Below are 15,094 nucleotides of genomic sequence, written 5' to 3' on the forward strand. Positions count from 1 at the left end.
AGAATAATGGCATTTATCAGTTCAAAGTACATGGAGGCAAAAGAAATTGTCCTGGCTTTGCCTCTGTATATATTTAGCTGCAGTCATGTGCATGTCCAAAAAAAGGTAATTTCTTTGTGCTCTGTTTACACCAGCGAAATCTCTTGCTCACTTCCTACAGTGAGCCCTTGACATCAGAGGACACAACAATTCTCCTAGCTCATCTACCCTACAAGGTAAAACTATGGAAAGAAAAGTTGTAAAAGGCAGTCTGATCATAAAGCCTTTTCTTTAGGAAGATGAGAATAAATTAAATAAATTTAAGGTCCAAATAGGTAAGGTCTCCATTCTCTAACATACAAGTATTGACAGCATTTCAATCAATAATTACAGGCAGACTAGCAAAATTCAGTAATACCCACAACTACTGAGCTGTCTGAGCACAGTGCCAGTACTTCTTGGAAGTGGAGCTCCTTCATTCTTTCCATTCTAAGGCATTCTCGCAGTTTCTCCTGGCTGCTCTTCAGGAAGCAGCAAGAGCTGAAGCAGATCTGAAGCCTACACCTTGTTCAGAATTTTTGAAACACACACATTTAAGATGAAAATAGATGTGATTAATGAATTACTGTTGTACTTGTACAACAGTTTCTTCACTTGTTTTATTAGAATCTATATGAAAAAATACTTTTACAGTGCAGGTTGATTCCTCCAGGGCAGTCAAATGAACAATTCAGACACAGCATGTTAAACTTGTATTCACATGAGATCATTTGATACTGATACAAGTAGCTCTACATGAGAATCTTCTGTATCCTCTGTAATATGGTGGTGGAAGATAGCCTTATCAATCTATTATCCACAACAACCAGAATCCTCTTTTCTTGGTAAAAGAAGATGTGGACGAAAAAGCACAGTAATCTGGAGTACTCTTCAAATAAACACACAGAAGTCTCCTTTTGCTAAATGAAGGCCTAATTTTCACTTCATCCAGTTAAATGTTTGGAAAGAAAGACCTGAAAAAGACAGGCTATACTAAATCATGCAATGATGTGGTTAGCCTATCTCCAGCACAGTTACTGAGTTGTCTTCTCTTGTAAAGCTATTTTCTTTCACCTCTGAGTTACTGATAGGATAGAGGTGAAGGACAACAATACAGTGAGTACTATACATACTGTACTTCTACATATTTTAATGACCAAAATATTTGGCCACGTATGTGAACCAAATGAGTCATTAATCCCCTTGGCTCCTCATTCTAACTGCCACACTGAATCTCGCTGTATGCACCAAGCATAGCCTCTGCTGATTTATCTCTCTCCCTTTCTGACCATACATTCAGTAATATCAATACTATAAAAAAAACCACTAGCTGGGCTGCTTGGTCTGGTTGTCTGGTTGAGGTTTCACTATGGTTTGAATACCAACTCTCTGTAAAGACCACTCTTGACTATGAAGTGCTGCTTCACTTCATTAATGACTGCCTGACTTAGGCCCTAAGAAGAATCCCAAATTCTGCAGAATTGCAGGCAAGAGTACAATCATTTAATATCTCTGAACAAAATGTTAGGAGATTTTCATAACCATAGCTTGCATTATCAAAGCAGACGGAGCATTCTAAACAAACTTTCTTCTTGATTTCAATAAAGTAGCTGCCACTTTGGAGAGTGTAGACATCCTCTGACTCTTCTTAAGTGTGTTATTTATAATCATATATAATCCTCTGGTTTAGGATGTATTTTTAAAATGTAGTCTATATTTGTCATCAGAGAAAACACAAAGTCTAATAGGAGGCTCTTGATGATAGGTCTTGACTATTCAAGAAAGAGCTGTGTATCCTGAAATAACAATGACAAACTTTAAATGATCTGCATTGCAGAGCAGAAGAATGTTACATGTAAATAATGTTTCATGTAAATTCTAAGAAAACTGGAAATACTATAGGAATGGTCATAGGTAAGGGTTTGGAAGATTTCTAATAATAAAATACAAAAAATTTGAAAATGGGCTCTTCTGTCAAGTTGTTCTGAAGTTACTCTTTCTGTTTTTCTCAGAGATGTTTTTCTTTCTACCATGTGCTTACATGTTCACTGAGCACTTGTAAATGTTACTGTGACAAGATCACTCCTGATTTCCCCTGAGTCTGAAAGAGTGCATAGAAGGGAGGAAGGAGAGGAATTGTGCATAGCTGGACAACACCTCATTCTCAAATCATTCTTTCATTTATACACTAAGCAACTAATATAAAACTGCTAGCATGCTAACATGACACATGGAAAGGAACTCAGAAAATATATATGTTTAATCAGGTATGAGTTCTTAAGAAATTCTATCATGTTTTAAGGAAGATAAAAGCAAGAGAAAGATGAATGGCGTAATCTTAGTCTAGCCAAAGCATGCAGTAGAAATGTAACATAGCCTGAGCAGGAAAGCAAACCCAAAGAACTCTGATTTTGCATATCCACGGGATGTCCCACTAATCATCAGCAGAGCCTAAAGGATCAGTCTCAAGAGTTAGCTTAAATATAGAAGCAGCTACAATTAGCATAATCTTAATAAAAATATAAATTCCATAATGTTTGGTTATTTTTTACTTTCATAAGGCCTTTTCTAGTATGAAAATTTATTTTCTTTTAATTTTCCATCATTTTTTTCATATTATCCAACATTTTTGCATAGTGGATGGGCAGCTCCCCCAAGTGTTTATCAACCATTGGATTGTGTGGTTTCCAGCAGACTCTGGACAGTCCTCTACTATGATACAAGAGCCTAGTTCTAGGTGGGTAATGAAATGTCTTGGTATACACTAGATAGTCTGACAGTCAGCAAAATTATGGCACAAGAAACAAGTGTGAGGGGAAGGCAGTTTGTGTAAGCACTCCAGGCTTCTCTTGAAATGAAGTGTATGAGACAAAAGCCAAGGCATAAAGTGCATCCTTAAGTACATTAATTATTAGCAGCAGGGCACTGGGAAAACCCCTCAAGGTGAATTTAAATTCAAAATAAAATCTGCCATAAAAAGAAAATATTTGTTCCATATAAATATCATTTAGGTAAGGGTAAGCACAAAAAACAAGTTTTGTCAAAAGACTGGATCCCAGCTTTTTGGGTACTGTTCAGAAACTGCTTTGTGTATGTAGAGATCAGTAGAGGCTCTGGGGTACCCACAGACATCCTCTGACATAATTCCATGTGTTAAACTCTATTTTAGTTAAAAAACTCTTTGGGGTCTCTGGAGTTCAAAGAAATTTCCAAATGGTGACAAAACTACAGATATAGTGTTGTGCAGAAGTGTCAAAGCCATGACAGCACTGGCTGTCCCTCAGCAGTGGCCAATCCTCCAAAACAAGATCAAGGTGACCCAGCTGCTGCAGGGCAGGGTAACAGCCACGGTTACTCTAGGAACTGATAACACAGGGCAACTCTAGGAGCAACATCCTCGCCTGGCAAGGGCTGCCTCGAGTATCCCTGGCATGCTCTGTGAAATTAGGCAGACTGCTTGAACCCTAGGAGTCTCCCCATCTTTACATCTCTCTTCTCTCACCTTTAGCTACAGCCCTGCGGGCATTAAGAAGGGCTGTCACAACTTCCTAAGGATTACTGGGAGCAGTCTGCCACCTACTGCTTAGACAAGATCTTGGTGTTTGCAGCTTCCCACTTATTGCAAGAAATCCTGTTTTCATAATCGTAAGAGATCATAAGAAAGTTTGTTTTAAAAGGGATCTAGCCCACTCTGATTCTTCTGAATCTGAAGCTAAAAACATCTTGGATGGTAAAGGTCAGTTCTGCCCTTCCAGAACTAACTTTTGCTTTAAAGGAGTAGGACAGAGATTAACAATTTTCTTCTAGATAACATGCAAAAAGTTGATAGGTAAACTAGTGTAAAATGAACAGATCTTGCTGCCTCAGAAAATACCAAACTTCACCACTACACTTGGCTCAGGGATTAACCCATGGTCTTCTTTTTCACAGACAAGAACTTCTAGTCAGTCATATTCAATGGCAAAACTTCAGAAGGTGATTGTTTTTCTGACCTCTGTTAGCCTGTGTTCATCTTGATCTGTGCTAATTCCCATAGCCAGCAAATATAACAGACACCTTAAATGGAAGAACAGAAGAAAAATATCTTTTATCAGTTTGCTGTTGATTACAGGCTTAGCTGTGCTATATTAAATTTCCACGCTGACCACCAGCATTTTCTAACCTCTTGTTGATTACAGAGATGAATCCAACCCATTGTGTTTGGCCCCTTGGTCTATCACTGGGAATGTCAGCTGGGGATTTTTCAACACTTTGTTATCTGAGGTCCAATACTGTTGCCACACGCAGATACAAGCTTTCTATCGAAACCAACGATAGACACATTTGTTCTAGAAACAGATGTTCAAGGCCTTGCAAATTTGATACTTTGTATATTTTTAATTGTGGGAAAATCTGCAACATAAAAATTTTAAAACCCCAAGCCATTAATGGCTAAGGCTGTAGTAATTTGAAAAATAATTAATGGCAAGGAAATTCCCACTTCCAAATTCTCTTTCAAGACCTTGTACTAATGTAAGTACAAAAAATAGTGATATGCTATAAGCAAATTTATTGTTGTAACAGATTTATATTGCTTTTAATAGTACTATTCACATTTTAAAAAGTGAGGTACTTCTTGAGGTAGATGAAGCTAATGACCAGAAATTATTTATTAACTTTGTGTTGCCTCCTGCAGTACAGAGCAATTCTGCTTCAGGCCCATTTAGACAAGACATGAAGAAGGGACACTCAAGAGAGATTAAAATAGCAAAGGAAATGTGAAGATATGCACAACACTTGTCTTGAAGCCACCTCCTGGAAATCCTCACCTGTGGGATGAGTACATCACACATGCACACAAGACCTGACTCTGATCCTTGACACTGAGAGCACTCGCCTAAGAAAGGCTGGAAGAGCTAGATCCTGCTGGATGGCAAAGGCAGGAGCAGTGAAACAAGGAACAGATTGGTAACCTGCAAACATCTCAGATTTTGGGCAGGAAGGTATTAAGTCTCTCCAGGAAATCAAGAGGAAGGAATAAATTCTCCTAGAGGGGAGAAAATACACAAGGCCACAATGAAACAGTAATACTCTGCATGGGGATGCCGGAAGCCACAAAGTAAAAGGAAACACAATGCCATGTGTTGAGCTGGTTACAAATTGGAACACTGTCAAATGCAGCTTCAGGCTTTTTAATTCTGCTTTTAATCAGCAAAGTCCATGCTGTGTCCCTGTTTACTGGTTGCACTGAAATAAATTTAGGGCCACAACTGAACAGTTTGTCCTTTGTCTGCCATGTGCCAAATCATCACTTTGAGCTTCTGTCAAAAGCTACATTAGTTTTCCTAAAAAACTGGGTGTGCCAGCTCTCTAAGCACTGGTCAGAGAGAAAACTAAATTTTATTCAAAGACATAACTGCTAGTCACTTTTACATAAGAAAATAACAGCAAATAAATTAATTAAATGCTTCATTTTCTCTTAATGACTACCAAAATGCTAGTTATTCAAATACAATAAACAAACAATTCGGTTTTAGTACATTTCTGTATAGAGTATTCTATACTTTACTTGACTGCAATCTTATTTGTGCAAAGAAAATTTTGTTGTAAGGGTCAGATCACTTCAAATGATAAGATTCACACTGAAATAATTAATCAGCACACCTGGTGCTATGAAAATAATTACCTCTTCATAAAAATATTCAGTTTGAACATAATCAGTAGTAAAAAAAAAAAAAAAAAAAGGCTCAGTGCCTTTTTTTGCTAAGAAACCACTTGTTTTGCAGATTGTGGGTGAAAACTATCAGTAAAAAGCTTGAGCAATTATGAAATTGGCTTATATATTCATGAATTTTATTCTTGACTTTCCTATAGTGGACAATATTCCTCCTCTCAAAATGCAATTTGGACCAGAAGCAGAAACAAAAGAATTCTGTGATTTTATAATAGTGAACATGGTCCTTTTCATGGCTGGTATAACATCACCCCTATTGAAGGAGAATTCAAGCATTTTTAAACTTAGTCTACCCTCCTCTCAACTAGATAGCACTTGCTGACCAACTAATTCAATAAGCACACTAGCTAATTTCACTTCCCTGTTAAGTAATTTATCAAAAAGCAGATTAATTCATATAATCCAAAACTGGTTACTAGTGAAGTACAATAATAATATGTATTTTCCACAAATTAAGATATAAATAATAATATATTTGAGCTTCTTTTGTTACATGCCTCTCCACCATACACTAAAAATAGGACAGCAGAAGTTTAGAGGAATTTGGTCAAAAAAACAAACTAGCACTAAATAAGATTACATAACTGTCCATATGCTTGTGCTTAAAAACAACAGCATATGCCTTATATACCACTTGATGGTCACGATCTGTGTCAAAGCAAAGCAAAAAGAGTGGGAAGATAATATGGATAACATACTGCCTGAAATGGATGCTAGAAGGGGTGTTAACTTACTGCTGTTAACTTTCTGACTTGCTGCTTGTGCTCTCTCACATTCATCTACTTCTGTTTCCATTAATTCAGCCAAATGACCCAGTGATCTGGATATTAATGGTGAAATTCTTTTTCATCACCAGAATCTAAAATACCAGCATCCCTGCAAGACTGAGAAATTGGTAAGGGACTCAATGATTTGTCAGAATGAGAAAAACGAAACCAGCAACAGCATGAGGGAAATGAAGGTGAAACTGTAACAATCTCAGAAAAAATATCTACCAACTCAAAAGAAAACAGAAATTTCCAAAGTACTGCTTCTGCTTATTACAGGAAATGGGAAAGAGCCGAAAATCATGCTGACTGAAGCTCTTTTTATGACTCACTGTGTCCGGCAATCTTACATTGCAGCTGTCATTCAACAACGGGGGAAAGGCAAAGTATCAGCTTCTCTATGTCCATGGCTTGCAATGCAGTTTAGCATTACTGCAGAATATGCTACACCCTCCTTCTGCTCTTAGTGTGGATGTAATCTGATTATGACTCTAAATAGCTCATAACACAAGCTTTATAAGCACCTGTGCCCATCTCTTCTGAGCCTTCTTCCAAGGAGAGGGTGTGTTGCCTAGGAATATTCCCCACCCTCCTTCAGACCAGCACTAGCGATCACTGATGTTGCACAGAGAGCTTAAAACATTTCTCACAAAAATGATGAGACCTCTTGCCTGTGAACAATAAAGGTGAGAATAAGCTATAGGGAATACCACCCACCTCTGTGGGTTCAATCACTTTATTTTTCTTCACAAGCTCTTCACTTTATTTTGCTTCACAATGTTATTTGGAGATTGAGAGTCAAGGACTCCAGGGTAACTGCATGTGACCTCTCAGATCTGAGATCTGTCTGCATTGAGGAGGAGGAGGAGGCACAGCTCCCAGAATCAAGGCTTTTTCTGGCTCCATCAGGAGTTTCAGGTTCAAATGTCAATTAAATCAGATGCATCCTGTGCCATCAGTGTGTGACATGCCAGCTCTGCCTTGCAGGGACAGGGTGACTTTGTGTGCCACACTTTGCTGAGGGAAGTCACACCAAAATGTAAAGCTACACATAGGAATATAGCCTGAAATACCATCACTGATGACTTACAGGCATTCTGACTGAAGTAAGCTGAAAGGAAAGTCACTATAGTTAATTTCCAGTTTTTCATAGCAAAAAAGGGACAGGGGATGGAGAGAGAGCAGCTTAAGTAGCCTAGTAAGATGTCAATACTACAAACCAGCACACACAAAGATAGACTAACTTTTGAAATTGTTGTAAAGGGTTTCTTTGGAGAGCAGGATTAGATAGTGATTGGATAGTGATTTGGATAGCATCCAAAATGTGGGAAGCAGCAGGTGTTGGGCATCCCATTTTCTGTGCTATGGTACTGGAGCTCGGGGTGCCTGGTGTAAACTCATAATGAAATTTCTGAATGCATTGAGAAATTGAACACAGCTCAATAAAACAGCGCTTGAACTAACATGGAATTTTTTTTTCTTCCAGCAATCAGATAACTGCATTCTGTTTTACTTTAGAATGTTTATGAAACCAAAATACATTTTTGTAAAATCCACCATGAAAATATGTTCCAGTGGTGGATGATGCATTTAGGGCATTAAGCTATCATTGGCGTGGGGGTCTCTAGCAGGTATACGTAATAATGCTTGAGATTAAATTGTTATAAAAGCAACACAGCTTTCACATATTATGCAACTTAGATCTTTCAGCCAGAAACCTTGTCATTGCTGCTGCTGCTATTAGTAGTGATCTGTTCACAGATGAATTAGAGCTGAAGAATGTTATTAGGCAATAAAATGTTCTTTTGTTTTTGTGATAACACCTTGCAGCTGTATCATTCATAAATGGTTAGTGTGCATTTCTCAGCTAGCAGTCATTCTAAATGGTAAAGAGCATACTACTGGGCTACGAGAAGCTTTAAAAAAAAACATTTAAAAAATTAAATATTCTTTCTGATTTGCATTGTTTTTCATAAGGCTATAATTTCAATGGCTTGATCTGCAAGTTATGAGATCATAATTTCCTCTGTTCTTCTCTGTACTTCATGAACAAATTTTGATGAAATTGGATATGCTCAAGAACATTCTTGCCCTCTGAAAAATAGTAAGACTTTAAGGATCATCTGAGACACAGTGGGCAAGATTAATAATTCTTGTTTGTTGTTTTGTCCACAATTATTTTCATTGGGCATTATAATCTCACTTATTTCTGCTTCTGGGATTTGACCCCAGACTAAAGAATCAAATCCCCTATTGCTCTACAGGCTGCAGTGATGAATCACGTATAAGTGACTCCTTCATAACTCTTGCTGATGAAAACTGTATTGTGTAAGCAACAGGAACCTGTTGCTTGGTTTTCAAAGGCCCTTTTGGTTTGGATGACCAAATTTAGACACCTGCACTGCAGGAACCTTCCTGTGATTCTGAATAGTTCCACCAAAAAATTAGTAGAATTGGTTTACCAAAAAATTGGTAATATTCCAATGACTGAATTTTCCTACTGTCCCACTAATTCACCGTGTTCCTGGAACAGTTCAGTGTTCAAAATACCTTTTCTTAGCCATTCATTTTATTTTAATTTAATTTTTTGTTACCCTAATTGCTGAATATAAACTTCAGCCACTCTGTCAATATCCAGTTCCTTAAATTAATAGCATTCCCATTCCTGCATAAGCATTTAAATTTAACTTTCCATAAAAATCAACTTTCAATAAATAAACTGACAATGAAATTGATAATGTAATGTCTTTTATAAGACAGGAGCATGTACTAAAATACATAAGACATGTAAAAGTTGACATGTCACACTGTCACACAGATCAATACATTGAATAAGCCTGCAAGGTACACTGTCATCTGGTTTTGTTCTCATGTCTATAAAAAGAGACAGGGAGAGATCAAATAGTAGTTTTATTTTTTTTAATAGGAGAAGTGTACTTTTGCTAAAAAACATGTGATCCTTAAAGGTTGTGTTAGGATACTTGAAAATTATACACAGGAATACACAGAAAAAGAAACATTAATGTACTTTCAACTAGTCAAATATTAGAACCAGAAGGATGCTGAGAAAATAAATTAATTCATGTTTCTGCAGCACTCAGTGTACTGAACAATGTCACAGAAATGCCAATATGGAAATTAGTAAGCTTGAATATTCTGAAGCTTGAATAATAGAGCTGGTATAGTGTACACTAAATAAATCTTGGGCCAGCAAACTGAGCAATGTGAATAGAACACAGCTCAGCATCCATGTGGGTTCAATGAGTCCTTTCATCTTGTGGAGTGAATAAGGCAAAGTTCCCATGGATAAAAATTATACACAAGCATGTAATTATTTGCAAAGGCAATCCTAATCTTCTGGAATTTTGTAACTCTAAAAGACTTCTGGGTTTACAATGTCAATACTGCATAGTTATTTATGTATGTAAATGCATATTTCTCTATGTTTATTTCAAAAATCCACATAGTTATGATGTGGGATTTTATCATAATCCACATCTAGATCTGCAACACAGATCTCTGGTTGGTATTAAGAATAACTAACAACAGAACTAAGTTGAGATCCACTAGAGAGGATTTCAGATACAAATGGGCATTAGGTTTTTCAGCCTGAGTTATCCTGCAAAAACTGTGGTTTCTAGTTTAGCAGACTGAATTATCCTGCAAAACCTGTGGTTTCTAGTTTAGCAGAATGTTGTATTGCCTCTTTTGTCCTGTCTTTTGCAGCCTGTTGCTCCGCTAAGCCCTTCCTCCCACTCCTTGCTTCTACATTTGAATCTTCTTATCATCTTATTCTTTTCCTCAGATCAATCCCTGTCTCCTTCCTAGACATTCCCAGGCTTTATTCTCAGCTATTTCTATCATTAACAGTGTTTTTGCTAGGCCACATCTAAGTACATCTTCTCCTTTTGCTTTCCCTCTTCTGTGAATTGGCTGTATCAGTTTCCATGAGAAAAAAATCCTCTTCTTCCTACATAAGCACTTCTCCTGTTCACAGTAAAATTTTCAAACATCATAGCCTCACAGCTCTTCCTGTCTTCCCAGTTCCCAGGTCTAGCCTGCAGAAGCTGACAGATTACTCTCCTTCTTAGTTGTTCAAGATACTTATCCATCCTATGAGAGTCCCATGTGCAAAATCCACTCCTACTACACTGGCCAGTTCTGCTCTTCCAGAACTCCAATTTCTTCTTTGCACAGGTCCTCACTTTTCTCATATTCTGCTTCTTCTGCAATACCTCTTTGTGTTTCAGGGCACTTCCCTGCAGGGGCTGTGTGTCAACAGTGTGAAGAAGTACCACCTGGGACATCCCCAGTACCTTTTATCACAAAATGGTCTCTAGGAGTCAGATATTTCAAAGAACAGTTTACCTTAAGAAGCCTTGCAATGCTAAGGTGAAGCATTCCCAAGATGAAATACGTATATGGGAATTTTCATTGTAATTTTATTAAGGTTTCCACTGAACATATGTGTACAGATTGTTTTTCAACAACCTGACTAAATGCAGTCAAAAGAGAAGGTAGTTCAAGACTTACTCTATAAATTGGTTGCTATTTTGTTTTACATGCAATAAACAATACATCTGTCCTTTACATTTTCCTTTGAAAAAATACAACCATACTTTTTTTAAACAGTGTAATTTCATTAGGAACTGTTACATCATTGTGCATTGCTATTTAGTTCCATTATAAGATTTTTTCTACTATGAATGACATCTGAGGTTTTAAGCAAATCTGATATATTCACTTTTCTTACACCAGATGTACCCACATAAACTACTAAGACTGGATTGCAACTAATATTGGAACTTACCTATTGGAAGGTAAAAGAGTTAAAAGATAATGACAATTTGTAGATTATCTTCAAAAGATACACCAAAAAGATCAGGTTATACAAAGGTATAGATGGATCAAGAGCTCAAAAGTTAATATGTGAGGGTTTACTGCACATAGGCCGATGCCAAAATGAAAGGATTATCCAAACAGAAGAAGAGTTATTGGAGGAATGCTATGAATATGAATACAGATTGGCATGCATCACTGTATTGAAGATACTTATTAATTATTTACCAAAATTTATCACAATTAGCTAAGATAACAAACAAGTCATCATTTAACAAGTCTATCAGGAAATATAGAATTATTATTGGAGAGCATCCAAAAGTTACCTGTTAATAAATGTCACACAGAAGATAAATTATCGTTATTATCTGCACTTATTTTTAGACAAAATATGTCAAGATACATAAAAATTTCATGTGAGCTTTGAACAGCTGGCAGATTGTCAGCATAGTCTTAATGCATCTTTGGGATAATAAGGAATAGAACAAAGACTGATGCAGGAATGTGAGTTTGATTTCCAGAAGGCCCTCAGTGTAACCTGCATTTTGCCATCTACCATAATTTTGTAGTAAAAGAGACAAGATCCATGACAGAGGTTTCCAAAGGCATGTTTCTTAATTAGATTTATGTGGGACTTTGACATTTACTTCCCCCCTTTCAAAATCTTTCTGTTATCCCTTCTCAGTCAAGTACTATAATTAATCATAAAGGGATTACTGTTCTTGTTATTTGGTCATTTAAAATTACAATTATTAAGTATATTTTTTTGTTCATTATCCTAAATTCATACTAAGCTGTGTTGTACCTTTTAGATCCAGTCTTTAAGATGACTAAATAGATCCACATTACTTCATGGCAGAAAAACAGAGTGGATGGTCCTGCACCCTCCAACACTGCAAGTTAAGTAGGAGAGTAAAGTAACTATTCCCAGTTCTAACAGGAATTTATTTTCTTCTAAGACAAGGAAGAGTGGAAAAATCTCTCCTTTGCCCAAACAGATGACTCAAAATTCTGCCCTACCGTTAGAGACAGTACTAGGAAGGGAAGTTAATTTGTTCATTGTTTGCTGCATGCAGGCTAGGTAGAAACCTGTTCTTTCTATTGCTATAAACCACAATATATCTTTCTTAAAGGTAATAGGATATCCACTATTATAGGTTGTATTTACAATCATAATATTTATGCAGAGAATCTTAGCATTGGCTCTACAGTACCTGTACTGTAGCCTCCTTGAAGAATTCAGCCATCCTAAACCACTGTCTTTCAGAATAGGTGCTGATCACAGAAATAGCCAGTGGACTATTAATTATTTAGTGGTGGACTAGAACTCTTCATTCCTTCCAGATTTCAATAATTGGATGGTAAGGAGAGACTTTGCCCTCTAGACTGGAGATGGCCTGAACTCTTTTGCAAATGGAAGTATTTAAATGGACAAGGTCAAATTGACATTTGCAGTACTTCACATGAAAAATCTGGAAGAACTGAACTTGGGTTTGCTTCTCCAAACTGGATTGAAGCAATTTAATATTTTATCTTTCAAGAAGGCATCAAACTTCTGTTTTACTAATGCTATTTTGATAATGAGAATGGCTCTGATACGATTTCTGACTTTGAAAGTGACTGGGAAAAATAAAGCACTACCTGTGTCAGGCCCAGGTAATAACAAAACTGTCATGACATTAATGGAGGGAGGATTTTGTTCACTTTCTTTTTAAACTAAGATAAGAAACTTTTAAATTTGAGGTGTTAAAAATAGAATTTTTGTATTCCAGCATTTTCACAAACCCTTGGTTAAATAGAAAAATGAGATCCTATCTCTAAAAATATCCAGTAGTGTCATCTCACAAGAAAAAAAGAGCAAGCAAACCAGAATACTTTTTTCTGCACACAAGGTAACTTCACACATACTTTACAGTTAGTTAGTTAGTTAGTAATGAAATTCTGGTCTACTTTAATTTCTGAGAGATGTTGTACCATGTTGTACAATATCATTTCCATAACTTTCTGTCAGAGCTGTTAAACACACCTTCCTTGTTCACTTTTTCTCTGAATAATTTCAAAATTATTATTTCACTATCTCTCAAATTTTCTTTACCTTAATCTGTGTCCTCCTTTTCTCTTATCAGTTGTTTGCACTAGATCAAAAGTTAATAAAACTACTTAGGCAAAAGCATGTCCAAAAATAGAGGAAAACAGTTACTAAAATACTAGTTTAAGCTAAATAAATATACTGAAATATAATCTGTGCTCTCTGATTAAAATTCATCCATGAAAACATGGATTACTACTTTGTTACATCAGTTTCATTATTCAAGTGTCATTCTTTGTTCCTGAGTAATAAACAGGTAACAAGCTCTTGCTTTACTTGACATATTTTACTTACCTATATATTAACAATGCAAAATAAGTACTGAGAAAAAAATCAACACCCCCTGAATCAAAAAACCCTCTGAGCCAACTAATCAACAAAACCAGAAGCCACTCCAAAAACTCTTCTATGCACTCAGAGAAACTCTTCCGAATCATATGACCTCCCTCTGAAATTAGATTCCTACAATTCCTAGTATGTTAATAAAACATTAAATCTTTTTTTTTTCCTCCCTTGAAGTTCTGTAACCAAAAGCAATTTATCAGCTTCCCTGAAGTAATGTTATTTTCCCATCCGTGCTATTTTATCACAGTGCCCCAGATTCGGAGGACTAGATTTAACAGAAGAATGTCTGACTAGTATTTAAATATCTTAAGCAAAATACAAGACAGTTTATCACAGAATATTCTGAGTTGGAAAGGAACCACAAGGATCATCAACTCCAACTCCTAGCCCAGCACAGGACACGCTGAGGGTCACACACCCTGTGCTCAGCTCAGGAACATTGTCCGAAAGCTTCTTGAGCTCTGCCAGGCCGGTGCTGTGCCCACTTCCCTGGGGAGCCTGTTCAGTGCCCAGCCACCCTCTGGGTGAAAATATTTATCCTGATATCCATCCTGAACCTGTCCTGTCTCAGCTACATGCTGTTTCTTAAGAGTAGATATGACGGTGAAAAGGATATTAAAGGATATTAAAAAAAATTTAACACCTGTTGTTTCGGTATTTTTCACCAAAATAGTTAGTTCCACTTGCAGTTTTTTCCTCTTTTCTCTCTTCATCTGCAGACTTTTATGACACTGTTTTAAGGGAAAGGCCATAGTACTCTAATCCAAATAATATTTTAAAATATTCAAAATATTTATGCCAATCAGTAGGGATTTTAAGGAGCTCGTGTTACAATGCTGCCGTCAGTAGTTTACATTTTTGGGAACCCTTGATCTGGTGCAGAATATGGGGAAGTTGACGGGGAGCTTACGAGTCCCGTAAGAAATCTGGAGGGTGGTTAGCCAACCACATAAATCAGTGATTCAGTCTCCGCAGCCTTAATGTGGCATTTTAACATGGCTTTTACAGTCACGTAAGCACTGTGCACAATTAAACAGCGTGCTCCGGCTTTTTAACTGTTCCACGCGCCTTCCACGGCCCGGGGACGCTCGGGCAGGAGCGCACCGGTCACTGGCACCCCTGAGGCGACGCGCAAGGGGAGCGTCACGGGCACTTTGCACCCCGGCGGCGCGGCGCCTGCGCACGGAGCCATGCCGGTTCCCGTCAGAATCAGGCAGGGCAGGGCAGGGCAAGGGGCGAGGGTAGGAAGGAAGGAAGGAGGGAGGGAGTGCGGCGGGAAGGGGGAGGCAGCGCGGAGCACATCAGGTGACCGCGTCCCATGAC

Source organism: Zonotrichia albicollis, chromosome 1 (genome assembly GCF_047830755.1).
Source record: "Zonotrichia albicollis isolate bZonAlb1 chromosome 1, bZonAlb1.hap1, whole genome shotgun sequence".
NCBI classification, from domain to species: Eukaryota; Metazoa; Chordata; class Aves; order Passeriformes; family Passerellidae; genus Zonotrichia; species Zonotrichia albicollis.